We start from the raw sequence: 12,597 nt of genomic DNA on the forward strand, positions 1-12,597 counted from the left end.
TGTGAATATTATGGTGGTGTCCCAGATAGCTGTATTGGAGCAGAACTGCACAGGGCAGGTACAAAATTTGTCTCCATCACGCGCGCGCGCGCACACACACACACACACACACCTGACACCAGATAATATGTTCAGCTAGGCAATGTTGAAATTGCGTGGTCTCCATGATTGTTGGGGTTGTGTCAGTCATTCTGCTCCATTGCACCAATAATCTCTAATGAGCAGGGCACTTGATGTGATTGTCTGTTAGCAGGAAGATACAGTTCTCTTGATTCTTCCAGATTTGTTTGATGGAGAAAATCAGGCTCTGGGAATCGGGCACCCACACCTGATCAGTAGAGTCTATCTGCACAGTAAACTGTATAGCTTTGCACTGCTACTCTACCGCCATATTTCATCCCCATTAAGTGCATGAACCAGAGTGAACAAAGGACATAGTGTGCAACTGAGAACATTATAAGGCCTTCAGTGGATTAGCTGAGCTAGTAAGTGTTTCCCACACTCCCGTCAGCATGGTTTGTTAGAGGAATTTGGTTGTGCTCTGATCTAAGGACTAGCCAGAAAGTTTTAAGGATCAAAGTGTGGGAAAGATCTGCCCTTTCATTTTTAGATTACAAGGAGAGCATTCCAAGCAGGAGGACCAAATACACTCAGAATGTATTTTTTGAGCCCTGTTTTGTCAAGTATCACTTCTTTCCCAAGGTGTCACAGTGCTGAAGTCTATTTGGAAGTATTGCTGTCTTCCAGTTAATACCATTTTTAAAGTATGAAGGCCAGAAATAACTGAAACATAGTCCCAAGCAGGATTCCATAACATCTGGACTATCATAACAATAATATAATAATTTATTATTTATACCCCACCCATCTGGCTAGGTTTCCCCAGCCACTCTATATTAAAAACACAATACAGCATTAAACATTAAAAACTTCCCTGAACAGGGCTGCCTTCAGATGTCTTTTAAAAGGAGGATAGTTGCTTATTTCCTTGACATCTGATGAGGGACGTTCCACAGGGCAGGTGCCACGTTCGAGAATGCCCTCTGCCCTAACCCTAGCCCTAACTTCTCACAGTGAGGGAACCGCCAGAAGGCCCTCGGCACTGGATCTCAGTTTCCAGGCTGAACGATAGGGGTGGAGACACTCCTTCAGGTATACAGGACAGAATTCTTAGTTTCCCATTGTGAAAGGGAAAGAAAATGGTCCATGGTTCTCCAAGATGTGTATGTGGCCATTTAACAGCATTTTATCTGTTGTGCCAACAGCAAATGTTTCCTGCAACAAAAGCCGAATAGTACCAGTGTATCCATGCCAAACATAGTTGCTGCATATAGATAGTTGAGCTTCTCTAATTTTGCCAGTAAACCTAAATCGAATAAAAGCAAAGAATGGGTGCTTTAAACAGACTCAAAAAATACATAGAGGTGTCTATACTTATTTATTTATTTTTTTCATTTTTGTCTTGGTTTCTTACTTTAAATTCAGTACATAATTCACGGATACTTCCCCCTGGTTATGTTGCCTTTTCAAACACTTGGCTTGGATTAAGTGTAAGAACAGTCTTCCACCTCCTTTAAGATGATCTATCAAAGATAAAGCAATTGCTGCAACTATTCAAGCTCATTAAACAAGTACTTGAGGAGCAGATGTCTTCATTACAATACCCTTCATGCTCTGGAAAAGGATTGGTCTTCTCACGCTAACTGTCCTCCTAAAGGAGCCTTAGCAAATGCTTATCCAGCGTTTCCAAAAATATCCCTTTAACAGAGGCGCAGTGTGGTGGGGGGCTGAGGGGGTTGTTGCCTCTGGTGTGTTTTAGAAGTGTACTATCACAACCTTTCACCTTGGCACATTGTGTGTCAAGATTATGGTTTGGCATATTCAATAAAAATGTATTTTTATTTTTAATTTTTAAATGAATTTTCAAAGTGTGCTTGGTCTTGCTTGGGGTGGGAGGAGGGACAGACAGTCCCTGCAGAAGCATCTGGTGGTTCTTCATGCAGAGCTGCAAGGAGATCTTTAGATGCATCTTCTTCATCTCACATTTCCAGGTCACAAAAATGACTAAGATTGGAAGGCAGCCCACAGATCCAGCCACGTACTGCACATGCAATCCTGTAGCATGGATGTATTCCAGCCTGCTGTGGCAAATGTTCTTCATGGTGCAGTCTGAGGATCGTATCTAAAGAGATACGGCTTGACATCCTTGTGTGCACATTTGGGATTGAAGTTGCCAACCTTTGACTTAGGGATAGAGCAATGGGAGCTATCTGCTTCAGCGTAGCAAAACCCCTCAATACAATTAAGACTGACATGGCTATTCAGTGGTCCATTCTTTGACTGCCATTTCCTGCCTTCTGTAGCAAACCTTACTGCAGTTTTTGGTTTTTAGAAGTAGATCACTATAGTACTAGAATGGGAGTCACTATTTCACCTTTCCAAGGTTTTGCTTTCCCAAAGCTGTTAATGCAAGAGACACTATGTATCTGGGACAAGAGCTAATAACCCTACTTGTGATGTACTGTTTGACATTTTTGCTTCTGTAAGCAGGCCTAGAGCAGGGGTAGCCAATGTGTGGTCCACTCTAAATGCTGGACTGCAATTCCCATCAACCTCAGCCAGTGTGGCTATTGGTCGGGGTAATGGGAATTGTAGGGACGCAGGTGGCACTGTGGGTTAAACCACAGAGCCTAGGACTTGCCAATCAGAAGGTCGGCGGTTCGAATCCCCGCAATGGGGTGAGCTCCTGTTGCTCGGTCCCTGCTCCTGCCAACCTAGCAGTTCGAAAACACGTCAAAGTGCAAGTAGATACCTTCTCTGGCGGGAAGGTAAACGGCGTTTCCGTGCACTGCTCTGGTTCGCCAGAAGCGGCTTAGTCATGCTGGCCACATGACCCGGAAGCTGTACACCGATTCCCTCGGCCAGTAAAGCGAGGTGAGCGCCGCAGCCCCAGAGTCGGCCACGACTGGACCTAGTGGTCAGGGGTCCCTTTACCTTTAATGTAGTCCAACAAATGGAGGGCACCATATTGGTTACTGCCCCCCAACATAGAGGTAGAACCAAGGATACTCCAACACATTTTGTTGGCAGAAAAACTATGTGGCATCCCTCTTGGTGCTAAAACTGCACTTATAAACACAAGAAAATTCTCAGGCAGGCTAGTGCACTCTACCTAATAACATAAAACAAAAATTATATTCATGAGAAATAATGGCTTGAAGACCTAAAATAAAACCATGTTGCTTACAATTAATTTTTGTGCAGCCTGTAGACCCATGTTATTTAACTGTACATTCACTTACTGGTTGCTGCAGATATCTGCAGTACCGTTAAAACCGAATACAGCTTTTTATTAAATTAATCTATATTATCATATTCTTTCAATTTAAACAGTTTCAGTAATGAGTAGCATTGGCTGGAGTGGTTTTGTTTTATAATCATGTGTACAGTCCTATAGCTAAGCAGCCACATGCAAAGCAGGATATTGTGTACAATAATTAAAATCTCAATTTAATTAACAGAACAGACGAGGAAATGCTAGATTTTAATGCAGACAACAAACCAGAAAACCTTTTATTCTAATGTAATAATTTTTATTTTTTTATTTTTTAAAAAAACCATGTACCATATCATAGTGTTGTAAATCAGCAGACAGATGTATCATTTGAGTTTACATGACTGACACAAAAGCAATGTTCTGAAGATGACAATTTATTTAGAGGGCAATATTTACATAACATATGTCCTGGAAATATTTCATTACACCAGTGTCTTTCACATTGTGCCATGTGTTCTGAGACAGTGTGACTTCAAGGAGAAGATAAAGTTCAGCTTGCTGACAGCAATCCCTCCTTGCATGATAATGACATCTTAAGGCAATGACATTCCAAGAACAGTATTTATCCTTCTGAAATAATCAGCCATGCCACCAAGAGCAGAACACAGTATTTTGATGATGCGTGTCAAGTATTCTACAAGAAAGAAAGTAGAAGCGCTTTTATGTAGGTGGCCCAGCTATTTTCATCAGTGTCTATGAAATTTTTCAGAGCAACAGATCCAAGGATCTCGCAGTATAAATGTAGATTGTGGGCTGGGAGTGGAGGGTTCTAAACTGCACAAAAAGGGGAGGGGATCCTCACTTCAGGTCTTTACTCTCAGACCCTCATGGAGGTCTCCAAAGTGTGAGCACATGATGCGTCAGAGAGTGCAGGGCTTGGCAGCACACACACACCACTCACCTTCACACATTTGCAACTGACACCCAAGAAGATCTCTTGTATGGCTGTAGATGACTGTTGATACCACAAATCTGTCTCATGTATGTACGTATGTATGTATGTATGAAAAAAAAACCCCAACTTTACCATTTGACAGGATGATACGGGTTATCGAGTTATCCCACAGTAAACATAGAGCAATTCTGATCATTAGAAAGGCTCAGTGGATATTCAGGGGATTCTGGTATCTGTTGTCTCAAGTTGAGATAGCCATGGATTGCTGCTCAATAGCTTGGGTGGCCCAGAGTGATCCTTGGCTGTCAGCATATTAGGCATGAAGGAGAGGCAGGCACTGGGTGGGACGGCCTGTAAAAAGGCCAGAGGGCTACCTGATTGCCAGTTGCATCTTCCCAGGAGAAGGTAGGAACCTGCCACCCCCCAACTTTCCATCTTGCCTGACACCCCATCGCTGAAGCAGCACCTAGCAGGGTCAATGGCTCCGCTGAACAGGAGGCTTGGCTTGGTCCTGCATGGTGCAGCATTCTCCTTTGCAAGAGGCTTCCCCACAGAAAAGGTGCTTGCAAAGCAGCACCCAGTAGAATCAATAACTCTGCTTAACAAGTGCTGTGCAAATGTATCAATCCTGCACAGCGCAGAGTGTTCTTTTGCATGCAGCTTCCAAAGAAGCACCGAGAATTGACCCCTCATCCTGCACACAAGCATGCTTTCAGTCAGGAGGGGAGTAACTGCAAAGTCTCGTTCCCCCATCTCCTCCCAGTATAAGGGGGTCTCCCCACCACCACCACCCGCTGTGCCTAAACACAACAAAGAGAAGCTGGGAATCCACCTTCCCCCGGCCCACTGCATGGAAGTTGTTGCTGCTCTTCCCTTTTCAAGCCCCTCCTGGTTCTAGGAGACTGTAGGGTGGGCAATCTACTGATCCATGCCTGAACCATCCCTCCTTCCTCTACTACATACAGGGCACCCTCCTCTGCCTCAGACTGCCCTGACTCTCCCTCCTCCCCTGACTCCTGTCTTGCAGGTGGTGTGACACTCCATAAATCACTGGTCCCCTTTCCTGGGTCACTCCCCTGGTCCCCTGCCTCTGCAACACACTCTTTGGAGTTGTGCCAGTCCTTGACACCACAGGGGCAAATTAGACATTATATTAATGTGGTGTGTGAATTCCATTCTCAAGATCTGCATTTTTCAAAAGTAGCTTAGTGAGGACAATTGTGTAAGAGGAGTTGGGACAATTGTGTAAGAGGAGGCAAAGTTTTATTTTTCCTCCCATTCCACTTCCCCCAGGCTGTTATTTGCAGTTTCAGGTGCAAATAGCTGCATTGGTGGGTGGCTACCATTTGTTTAAAGAACAAGCTATAGGTAGGGAAGCCAAAGCATGCGATTTAACTCTGTCGTTAAAGTAGCATCTAGTTTGACCCAGAGAGTCTCAGTTAAAATCTGGAGAACCTGACACATAGCAAAGATGTCTTGTGGTCATGTTTTAATGCAAGTGTTTTGCAGAAACCCAGTTTCAAAGCACTAGGTTTGAGAGGTTCTCCCTTTTTCCTTCTGTCTGGAGAGAATGCATGCTCATTCCGTACATGTTGAGAGATAATGACACAGGTAGGCTCATTCGTAACCTTCTGTCACTCTCCATATTAAACTCTTATCTTAAAAACAAGAGAGAAAGATTAGTCTTGCCCAGTATATTGTAAAGATGATTGAGTAACTAGCAGATGATGGAGGAAGCATTGTAAAGTATTTTGGCACTCATCTGTTGTTTTTACCTTCCATGTTCAAAGTAATGGAACTAATTAAATATATTTATAAGCCTTGTCATATCAATATATATATATATTTAAACAACAAGGGCAAATGAGAAATGACCATTATACATCCTTATATATAATCAATATTACATCATTAATCTTCAACACATATAAACAGGAGGTAATTACGCCTAGGATGATCTTACCAATTTGTCATAAGCTGCAGCCTTCCCAAAGCATTTATTTAAAGGAGTGCTCAACTCTGCCTGCAATTCAGAACAAATATTGTTTGAAGGCATAATGAATGTAAACTGTGTGAACAAATTATATGCACAGTAAATAGCGACCAATAAATTCATTTTGGAGAAGAAAAGGAAACTTGTAAAATAATACATCAGCAGGAAGCTAGGTGTAGCATTGAAACATCTTGGATATTTGTTCGTTTGTTTTACCTATATTAAAACATAAGAAACGGAATAGTCTTTATTTAAGCTGTTCAGTGTCTTATAAAAATATCATGATCAATGCCTTAATATATATATAAAAGAGAAGAGGGCATAAATGATCTATCGAAAATATCTACATGTTTCATTCAGTCTCCATCAATATGACCATATACATAAGACTATCCAAGGCATGGATAGCCAAATGGCAGCTCATGGGCCAGCAGTTTTATTTGGCCTGATAGTTACGGTATATCAAATGTTCCCACTCTGTCTACTCAGAGTAACCTGCAATGGAGCTTACTTTCAGGTACAACATAGGAAGGTAGAAAGCTGCCTTGTCCTGCGTGAGACCTTTTGTCTGTCTAGCTCAGCAGCTGTTAGTGACCCTCTGGGGTTTCAGACAGGGAACGTTCCTACTTGGAGGTGCCAGGTATGGCACTTGGGACCTTCTTCATGCAGCCATATTCAACTTAGGTAAAGGTAAAGGGACCCCTGACCATTAGGTCCAGTCGTGGCCGACTCTGGGGTTGCAGTTCTCATCTCACTTTATTGGCTGAGGGAGCCGGCGTACAGCTTCCGGGTCATGTGGCCAGCATGACTAAGCCGCTTCTGGCGAACCAGAGCAGCGCACGGAAACACTGTTTACCTTCCCACTGGAGCAGTATCTATTTATCTACTTGCACTTTGACGTGTTTTTGAACTGCTAGGTGAGCAGGAGCTGGGACCGAGCAACGGGAGCTCACCCCGTCGCGGGGATTCGAACTGCCGACCTTGTGATTGGCAAGCCCTAGGCTCTGTGGTTTAACCCATAGCGCCACCCGCATCCCCTAAAGGCTTAAATCCAGGGCTCAGCAACCTGCAGCCCATGGGCCACAAGTGGCCAACAGGGGTCGTTTAAACGGCCCATGAGCTGCCCACTGACCGAGCTGACCACTTGGCGAGTCCCCGCACACCACGCTAAAGCAGCGCAGAGCGGGGACTCACTTTCGCGGCGCCAAAAATTGCATCTGTGCAGACACAGGAAATTGTGTATGCGCATGTGCAGATGCCCAAAATCACATCTGCGCAGACGTGATCTGGCCCATGGAACGATCTCTGTGGGAGTGAACCAGCCCAGGCGAGGTAAACCTTGCCGACCCCTGGCTTAAATCCAACACAGGAATTAGGCTCACTGATTCCATTCTGTTTTCCATTGCAGGTAAATGTATTTAGGATTGCAGCTTTAGTGTTGTATGTATGTTTGCTTAAGGACTTCCCCTTCCCCTTCCCCTCTCTTAACCCCTTCCACTTTCCATATTCTGTACTATGCTTTCTTTGGGCTGTGACAAGACAAGCAATAGCGCAAAAGCAATGACCTCACCATTCTACCAGTACATTCTACTTGTTCGCTTGTACAACAAGCAAGATATTAATTTGATTTATTTCTGTCTTCATTGCTTTTTCATGAATAGCAGCATTTGCTTGTTACCTTACAGTAGCTCTGAGTTGAGGCAGGATGGGAGCTTATTATGAGCTTAAAGGTGGAAAGGAACCTGAAATGTCTTTTCTCCCTACCTTGCACCCCTCACACATCCATCCTTGCCTTTAATCCTTTCAAAAGCTTTGGCTTTTTTGTGCCTCCATTCATTGTGGAGAGCTGAAGAGCGGAATTTCAGCCTTCCCTCCTACTGCATATACTGCACAATGAGGTGACCATGCGCACACATGTGCCCTGAGAAGCCCTCCCTGGCACCCATGGGGTCACATCCCTTCCCCACTAAAGTTAGGCTTGGTAGTATTAACTCTGGCCTTCCCAGCTGCATTCTCCAGGAAGATCACCACCCCAGACACACACACACACATTTTGTACCCTAAATGCTGGCAGAAAGGGGGAAAATGAGTGTGCATGCCTGTAAATCCTGGGATCCTGAAATAAAGAGTAATGAACCAACTGAATGGTTTTCCTTAATAATGAACATAAACAATAATAATTCAATACAGAATTTATTTATTTTCAGTCCAGGTTAACGAGACTGAAGTAGAGGGCTCTTACAGAGACTCAGGGAAACACTCAAGAAAAATATATTTTGTGTTAATGCTTTCTTGGAAATTCACTGTATTATTATTTTTAGACAGTTAGAATTATTTGCCAGGGCTTTCTGCATCCTGAATGTCAACTTGTCCTCATTATCTTTTGCTCTTTAGTTGAGTCACATCACTGACAAGGCACTGTGCCAAGATGTAAACATTGCCTTTAGGACTTCTTTAATTTCTCACCTTTTTCTGCCACTTGTCTTCTTTTTTTTCTTTTTCTTTTTCGGTCATATTGGCGCCTTGAGCCTTTTCTCTCAGTGTTTACTAGAATCATTGGTCCCCCTCTGCAAGTAGTAGGTTAGCCCCAGGAGAACGCCAACTTTGATTTCTGTGCTGCCACTGTTTTAATGGTATAATGATTGAAAGCCAGCACACAACATGAGTCTTAAAAAGATGGAAAGAAAAAGAGGATCAGTTCCAACAACATTTTAGTGGACTACTTGAACACGCACACACCAAACAGCAACCCTTGTTCATATGAAGGGTCTGTTTGTATTAGCAGTAAAACATTAGAACTGGGTGGTTCTACTTCTGCAAAAAGGAAAACTGCAAGATGTGGATTTTCTTTTTACAGAAAAGAGGCTGTGATCTTGCATGAGTTTACAGTGCCAAGGTTGCACTTCTCATATGAGTAGACCTGCTCCTTGTATTTTTGCACAAAGCAGTGGCTGGTGGATTGCTGAGACTGAGCCATTATGCTTCCATTTCGGGGAGGAACAAAAGAGACACTTCAGATTTTTGAAATAAGGGCATGAAAGGCATGTTGTACTAGTTATTTTATCAACTCAGTGCAAAAAGATATGAATTATTAATATTTCTTACCTGCCCTTCAACATTAGGTCCAAGGGCAACCTACAGTTTAAAAAAGGAAACATTAATAACAGTTGATACGGACTGCAATCAAGAGAATAAGTCAAGTCCTAAGATATAAATTCAGTTGTCAAAGGCCAGACTTGAGAAATACATTATTAGCATACAACAGAAACTTTATGATGCATCTCTGTGTGGAAGGAATTACAGAGCTTAGGGTCTGCCACAGAAAATGCCATCTCCCAAGATTCCCTCCACCTATTTATGAATGACCCTCTAAAATGATGTAAGTTATTTACAGTTGTGCTATCTTGGAAGATATAGGATCATCCGGGGCCACTCTCTGTAGATAGTGCTTTCATATCAGGTCATTTGATTACCAATACAGTGGTACCTTGGGTTACATACGCTTCAGGTTACACACTCCACTAACCCAGAAATAGGGCTTCAGGTTAAGAACTTTGCTTCAGGATGAGAACAGAAATTGTGTTCGGGCGACGAGGTAGCAGCAGGAGGCCCCATTAGCTAAAGTGGTGATTCAGGTTAAGAACAGTTTCAGGTTAAGTACAGACCTCCAGAATGAATTAAGTAGTTAACCCGAGGTACCACTGTATGTCTAATCCTGTAATTTGCAGCAGTGTGCTTGTTGTTTGACTGCAGATCAAATAATCGAGTCTAGACTTACAGTCAGTGTTCAGTCTTTAGTGTATCTTTGTAATGGATCTTAAGGATCAAGGCTAGGGAAAAATCCCTGCATGAAACCTTGATAGCTGCTGTGCTAATCCACAGATCCAAGATGGGCCATTGGTCCAGCAACTTACATTTGGTCCATGCCATATTCTGTAGTATTGCTGATCGTCTTTTACAGCATAACCTCTTCTTTTAACTTTAGCTCTGGTTCTTACATAGAACTCAGTTGTGAAAAAAGCTTGGCCGACTAATGATCCACAGTGTAATGAAATGGAACTATTTGGATTTCAGATGTTTAGTCTTTAGGCACATAGTATGAAACAGTAACTCTGGCTTCACTGGGTTGTTGTAGTTTCAAACTGTAGATCTCTTGCCCTTATTGTCTAGGAGAGAGTTTTCCAAACTTTTCATGCTGGTGACACACTTTTTAAACATGGATCATTTCACGACACAGTAATTCCGTTTTACTAGCAAACCCAGAGGTTAAACTAACCCCTTTCAGCCCTGAGAGCAGCATGGGGAGCATTTGTGCGACGCACCTACACATTGCAGCCGACACACTAATGTGTCGCGACACAAAGTTTGGAAAGCTCTAGTTTAGAGTCTAAAAACCTCCCCATACAACTAGCTCCAAATGCACCAGGGGACTTTGGGCTTCTGCGTTTTGAACACTCACCCTCTGTGGCACATGACACGTCGCTTTGTTTCCTAGTCACATACAAATACATGCTGGCTTTGTTTTATACGATTTCATTTTAATGGGATAGAACCAACACAGAAAATTCCATGAAGGCAGGCAGAGCTGCGAAACGTTGCCCTCTTTCCCTCACTGACTTGACTGAAATAGGAAGAATCTTCAATAACCTGAAGGTTGTATTGCGAATGCGGAAGACCAAAGGGCCAAGGCACCTTTACAGCTACATTAGGTAGTAAATGGAGCTGCACCGAATTGCTCAGCTCAAATTCAAGCTGAGCTGCACAAAGCCAATGCACCTCATCTCACCTCACACACGTTCTTGAGCTACAATTTGAACTAACATTTTATCGCCGACAAGTTTCACAGTGCTTTGCCGCCACATCCAGCATCTTATTATTTTGTCTTAGCAGACACGGGCAAAAGTTGAGAAACTCATTTTGAAATTGCTTCAGGTAACTGGGTAATGTCACCTGAATGTTACCTGGACAGAGTATATGTTTTATAATGCTCAAACATAGCTATGATGGTGTGATCTAGGAAAAGGGCCAAGGTTAGATAGAAGTAAGTTTTGAAACCGACAAATGGATGCGAAACTGACATAACCCCAATTTCCCCCTACTGCTTCTGTTGTTTTATACAATGTTGTGTAGATTGGTTTTTTTGTATTTAATTATTTATATTATTATTATTGCTAGTTGTTCCTAATATGGGTACTCTCTCTCTCTCTCTCTCTCTCTCTCTCTCACACACACACACACACACACACATACACTTAGAGTTGTTGATTTATGTTGTGAGCCACTTTGAGCACAATTTTATGGGAAAGTGGCACCAGGTTGGCTACTCCTGGGAGTCAAAAGCTGAAAGGGCTTTGGCTTGATCTAGCAAGGCAATTATTTTATCCCAGCAAAAGAAATACATCTTCTGGAAAAGCTCTGGGATCTACTTCTGTCACTACATTTGCTCCTTCACAGCATCTCATTTTGTGCTTGCATTGAAATAATAATAATAAATTACCACAAACATACAGTGGTACCTCTGGCTATGAACTTAATTTGTTCCAGAGGTCCATTCTTAACCTGAAACCGTTCTTAACCTGAGGCACTTTAGCTAATGGGGCCTCCTGCTGCTGCCACCGCGCCGCTGCCACACGATTTCTGTTCTCATCCTGAGGTAAATTTCTTAACCTGAGGTACTACTTCCGGGTTAACAGAGTCTGTAACCTGAAGTGCATGTAACCCGAGGTACCACTGTATTTATTTACATTTCTTAGCAGCTAAGTATATGCCGTTCTTCACCTAAAGGCCACAGGGTGGTTTACAAGAAAATAAACAGCCTGGCAACTGTGCAATGCAAAAATATATAAACCACTACCTCAATTTAACTCATAATGAAGTAGCAGTGTCAAACTCTCAATAGATTCATTCTATCACAGTTACTTCCTCCCAAAAAAATCTTGTGCAAAGAGGTGTGTCTTCACCTGTTTCCTAAAATACAACAATATACCATGATCACAAGACAGGGCAGAATCTCAAACAACGATGTGCTATCCCAAGCCCACTGTCTCAGCAACACCAGAAGGAAAAATGGCAGGATTCCCAAGGGCACGCTCTGCGGGGAACTGGCTTCAGGCACCAGGCCTGTTGGCCGACCAACTCAGCTTTTCAAAGATGTCTGAAAACATGGCATGAATGCTGGCAACATTAACCCTGACGTATGGGGCAACTGCAGTCAGTTTGTGTGTCCATAGCAGTGACCACTAGGAAGAAGAAGAAGAAGAAGAAGAAGAAGAAGAAGAAGAAGAAGAAGAAGAAGAAGAAGAAGAAGAAGAGTAGGAGTAGTAGTAGTAGTAGTAGTAGTAGTTTGGATTTGATAACCCGCTTTATCACTAC

At 42.8% G+C, this 12,597-nt stretch overlaps 1 protein-coding gene across 4 annotated transcripts in view; it reads left to right on the plus strand.

The window, feature by feature from the left end:
- EYS (eyes shut homolog) overlaps positions 1–12,597 on the plus strand; it is a 490,906-nt gene that overhangs the window by 369,843 nt on the left and 108,466 nt on the right. The gene's annotated exons all lie outside the window — the stretch shown is intronic.

The sequence above is a fragment of the Podarcis cretensis genome (assembly GCF_951804945.1).
Source record: "Podarcis cretensis genome assembly, chromosome: 3".
Lineage (NCBI taxonomy): Eukaryota > Metazoa > Chordata > Lepidosauria > Squamata > Lacertidae > Podarcis > Podarcis cretensis.